This window comes from Hibiscus syriacus, unplaced genomic scaffold, assembly GCF_006381635.1.
Source record: "Hibiscus syriacus cultivar Baekdansim isolate YM2019G1 unplaced genomic scaffold, ASM638163v2 tig00112443_pilon, whole genome shotgun sequence".
Lineage (NCBI taxonomy): Eukaryota > Viridiplantae > Streptophyta > Magnoliopsida > Malvales > Malvaceae > Hibiscus > Hibiscus syriacus.
Genome location: NW_024063332.1, coordinates 781,235 through 786,555, shown reverse-complemented (window position 1 = coordinate 786,555; position 5,321 = coordinate 781,235). Strand labels below are relative to the sequence as shown.

The 5,321-nt window shown below is 39.5% G+C and overlaps 1 pseudogene; it reads right to left on the bottom strand.

Moving 5' to 3' along the window:
• Positions 1 to 354: 354 nt before the first annotated feature.
• Positions 355 to 2,423, bottom strand: LOC120179636 (annotated as a pseudogene).
• Positions 2,424 to 5,321: the final 2,898 nt, after the last annotated feature.

Sequence of the window (5,321 nt, the reverse complement as noted above, 5' to 3'; positions counted from 1 at the left end):
TTTAAATACTTGTATTTTCATTAAAAATGAAAATACTGTAAAAAAACATATTTATTAAAAGAAAGTGCTAAAGTTACATTTAAACATGTTCTATACAATACTTGTTTTGAACATCAAACCTAAATTGACTTCAACAAAGGTCTATAAAATCATTGTAGAAGCCACTGCAACTCATTCTACGTTGAGAATTATATACCGATATGTTTCAACGTCACAAAAATTGAAACTTCTATTTACATACGAGATGGCGAAGACGAAACTATCGGCCATCGTCAACGTCCTACTGATCTAAATCTTCAAAGCTCTCTGAATCAACGTCTCCTCGTCGGTCGGTCAGTCCCGGGAAAAGTTGAGTTACTGACCTCCCTCTACCTGTAGCTCCTCTATCATTTTAATGGCTGTTTTCAATTCTAAACGAGTCCCGGAACAAGTTTGAGTACACAGCAAGCCTATATGGAGGAGCCTCTCCATGTTACGGAGTGATGAATTTTGGGTGTCGGTTATTTCCGGGTCGAGTAATTCATCCTGTCTCCGTTCTGAAAGGGCGGATTCTGCCCATTGGATTACATCGGTTCCCCCTTCGTCGTGCCTAAGATATGAGGGAATTTCCCTGTAAGGATCTCAAGAATGATGATTCCTAAACAATATACATCACTTTAGGGGATACTTTCCTCCTTGTGTAGCTTCGGGAGTCTTGTAAGCAAACAGGGCTTCGGTCCCTTTGGCGTTTACTAACGGGCGATATCCGTAGTCGGAGAGAAACGGATGATTATCGGGCCGAGTAGAACATTGCTCGATTTGAGATTGCCATGAGGCACTTCAAAGGAAGAAAGTTCCATGTGAAGATCTAATCCCCTGGCGATTCCTTGCACAATCTTTAGTCTCGCAGGCCAATCAAGCTCGACTTGGGACGAGTCACGATCACCTATTCAACATAACAACGTAAGGAATACATAGAAAACACAATGTTGAATAAATTCGAGACACAAAGTTTCCGACAACCGTACGGTGATGAAAGTAAAAATCGAGATACGGAGGCAAAAGATAAAATTTCATCCATGTAAAAAGTAAAGCAAGCTGCCATTAGGAAGGTATTCATAAACAAAAAGCTTTTCCCGGGGCGGTAATGGTAAGCTAAAGGCGTTAAAATATTGGGGTGTCTGAGCTTTCCAAGCCTTTTAACTTCCTTATCAAAATCATCTTTCCCTAATGCATTCATATCTCTCATTTTTTTACCACCACCTCAACCCCATTAGCCACCGTGGCCTTATAACAAGGCCCTAGCCCTCCGTTCCCGAGCACTTCCGCGGCCGCTTTCATCAAATCCGCCAACTTGAAAACACCCTTTTCGTCATTTACCATCACGAGATCCACGGTGCTGCTGCTCTGGCCTTTAGATTATTAGACCCTCTGCAGCTTGAGCTTGAACTTGCATTACTTTTTCTGTTTGGTTCCACTTCTTTCCCCGTCGGTACTATGACTCGTACTTCGATGGGGTCATCGGAGCTTCCCTGTGCAGGCGCCGGCGGTGCCGCATTCGTATCCTTTTTCTTTTTCTTCATCCTCCAATTACAGCTAAGATAATAACTGTAATTAACATAATTCCTACACTGAATGCAACAAGATACTTTTGGTAACTTCTTTTATTAGGTGTCATAACAGCCCGTCCGGATCCGTTTTCAAAGCTGTCGAATTTTCGACCAGTTTGGCACATTCAACACCCAAATTCTTCCCGCAAAGACCCGGATTCCCTTTGAACGAGCTGCATTGAATTTTGATAATCGAAAAGGGATTCCCCGACAAGTTTGTGTTCGATGACCGAGCGAAAGCGGGATGCTCCCGGTGAACTTGTTGTTCGACAACCAAACCTTCTTCAAGGACCCATTTGGCTAAAGTAATAAGGCGGGATTTCGCCCGAAAATTGATTATCGGACAAGTACAAGGCCCTCAATTCGACCAAACGATTGAGTTCCGGGATGTCGCCCCGAAAGAATTGTTAACGACACTGAAGAACGTAATCCCTTGATCTCGGCCAAGCTTCGACCTTAATGTTCCCCGATAATCCCATCCCTTTGAGGTTCAAACCAATGACGCCGCCGTTGTAACAGAGCAATCCGGTCCAATGTGTTCGTCCATTGCAGGGTGCTGAACCGGGCATCCAAGAATTGAGAGCGTTGGCATTGGTGAAATTTTTCTTGAGCAGTAGCAAGGATTCCAATTCGTGTTCCGTATCGAAAACGTCGACAGGAGAAACAAGAACACAGAAAGCAAACGCAGGTGAAGAAATGGCATTGGTTTTTGGAAATGTATTTTTAGTAGTTTTTGGTAGTGAAGAAATGTGTTTTTTGTTGTTGTATTTGCTTCATTGTGTAACGTCGACAGAGAAACAAGACACAGAAAGCAAACGCAGGTGAAGATGGCATTGGTTTTTGGAAATGTATTTTTAGTAGTTTTTGGTAGTGAAAAATGTGTTTTTGTGTTGTATTTGCTTCATTGTGTGTCGGTTCTCTTTTGTTTGTGTGTTTTTTTTCTTTTTGTGAGGGAGGAGACAACGTGAACAAGTCAAGGTTTATGAGAAAAAACAGTTATTACCGTTCAACTTGTATGGATTGAAATCAAATAACGTTTTAATACAACAAAAGCACCTTTGAATTTAAATACATTTTTTATGTAAAACTTCCTGTCTCGTTTAGTTTATTGTGAATTCCATTTGGTTAATTGACTAATTCTTTATTATATTGTGCTTGTTGTCTCATTTGGTACTTTCACGTATCTTGATAAATTTGAATTTATAAAATAATTAAGAAAAAAACTACTTTAAACATCAATATTAGAAAAGAGGAAAAGGAAGAAATACTATAATAACATTCTTCCTTCTTGCAAGTCTATTGACCAAGGAATGGGTATGGATACTATTCAGACTTATTTTTAGAGTTGAATTTTTCCATATAAGTCGAGTGGATAAATTGAGATTGAATTTTTTGACAAATTCTGAGAAAATATTAATTATCTATTATATTTTAGAGTTGTAATTATTTTTTATTTATTTAGAAATAATTGAAATAATTTCTTCCTTGTATACATGTGTGTAAAGTCAAGTCAATGTAACATCCAAAAATTTTTCTATCAACGTTACGGTAAGTAAAGAGATATGAGAGAGAGAGGGAGCATGTGGTAGCAGTGGATAATCAAAGGTCAAGTTGATGAACACAGACTGTCAAGGGTATACGGGAAGAAGGTTTCTAGAACTTATAGAGAAGCTCTTCTAGCTAGTCAGGAAATTATTGTTTCTGGAGAAATGGTGATTCCAGTTCCAATCACGAAGGGGTATTGTTTGTATCCCCGTAGAGACGGTGATTCCATTGAACCCTGAGCTTAATCCCCTCGATTCTGGTGAGGTGGGCGAAGCGTACGTGCATGTGGTGTTTTCGTGGTTTACGACTTTGATGCTTCATCCCGAGATGGTTTGGACTCGCCCCAACAGAAGGTCACTTAACGAAAACCTTGTCGTATGATTTCATATTGAGTCATAATAATAATACATACATCGCCCAGAGGATTATGAGCTATCGATGAGCCCGCAAGAGGCTACTTTTATAGACTCGCGGATAAGATTTTGGGCCCAGTTAATCAGGTAGCCCAAATTTCCTACTCAATTATAGTGGTTCCATATACCTTTGGGGGACCAGATGATCTAGAGGAAGGGGTGTTTAACGAGAACTGCTCTGTGGCTATTCTGGCAACTCTCACAAATACCCTCGGTGCAGTGGTCAATTCAGAGAGCTCCCTCGACGAAATCTAGAGAAGGAATTTTTTAATACGAGTACAGGAGACAGTTGAGGATGAACATTCGGGAAGCCTTAGAATCGTCTCCTGTAAGGGTTTGAGAATATTGATCTCCAAAGGATTTGAAAGACTATGTTTGAAGGAAGCTTTGGTAGTTAGGAGGTAAACAAAGCCCTTGAATTTCTTTATTGCGGAAGAAGGTCGTTTTAAAGAAGGTGTGCGAGTTGGAGAGAGACCTCTGTGAGGGTATCTGACTTTATGATGGTTTGAGGCTTTTGTTGAATTATTTTAATGGAATTGAAAATCATTTCTTGGAATGTTAGGGGTCTAGAGAGAAATAAAAAGGTTGGGTTGTACTTAGGATGATTTCTCAGAATAAGTCGAAAATGGTTTTCCTTCAGGAAATCAAATTATCAACCTTGAATTCTTATGTTAGGAGAAACAATGGAATATGTCAGATATGTACACTGTTTTTTCTCCCTCAATTGGCTCAGTTGGGGAACTTTTGAGTTTTTGGAGTGATAACTTTTTCTTGGCCGAGAATCAAGTAATTTTGAAAAACTTCATTGCTTAATTGGTGCTCTGAAGAGAAAGTTGCAGTTTGGGTTTATAATGTCTACGGCCCTTCGATTAATTCAGAAAAATGAGAATTTTTTAAAAGTTTGCTGCTATAGAAAGTCACAAGATGTCGTGGTGTTTAGAGGGAGACTTCAATGTTTTCTTGCATTCAAAAGAGAAAAAAGGCGACTGCACTAATCTGGTTTCTATGGATTTGTTTATGGATTTTATCCAGAGATTTGTCTTGGTCGATCTGCCATTACAAGGGGAGCTTTTACGTGGAGTAATAATAGGGACCCCTTACCCTAGTGAGATTGGATCGTTTTCTATTAAGTTCTCAGTTCTTATTGCTATTTCCCTCTTTGGTGCAGAATCTCCTTTCAATATCTATTTCGGATCATAATGCAATCTCCTTGGGAAGCGAAAGCTTTGTTAAGGGTCCGAAGCCTTCAAATTCATCGATTACTTGTTAGAGGAAAAAGGATTCGAAATATGTTAATTGAAAATTTCAAGAGCTTGAAAGAGGCCGGAGGACTTTGGGTGTTTTGAATGTAGTAAGGAAATCAAAGTTTTCTATCAAGGAATGGTCCAAAAATCGTGCAAATAATCCCCAGAATTCCATTTTGGTTCTCGACAACAAGATCCGTGACATCGAAGATAAATTGCAGCAAGGGTTTTCAGCCGATTGTTCCTGGGAGCTACTTAGCAAGCTCAGATCTTAGTTATGGCTAGAACTCCGAAGAGAAGAGAGAATTGGTTACAAAAATCTAGACTCTGTTGGTTCAAGGATGCAGATCAAAACACCCTATTTTTCATTTGGTGGCTTTTAACTGAGAAGGTCTAATGCATTGAATGTAATTAGGTACAATGATACTGTGGTAGACGATCTTAAGCCAGTATCCCGGGCTATCTTGGAGTTTTTCTCTATTTCATATAACTCCAAAACTGCTTTGGATAGCATACAACTGAATTTCAAC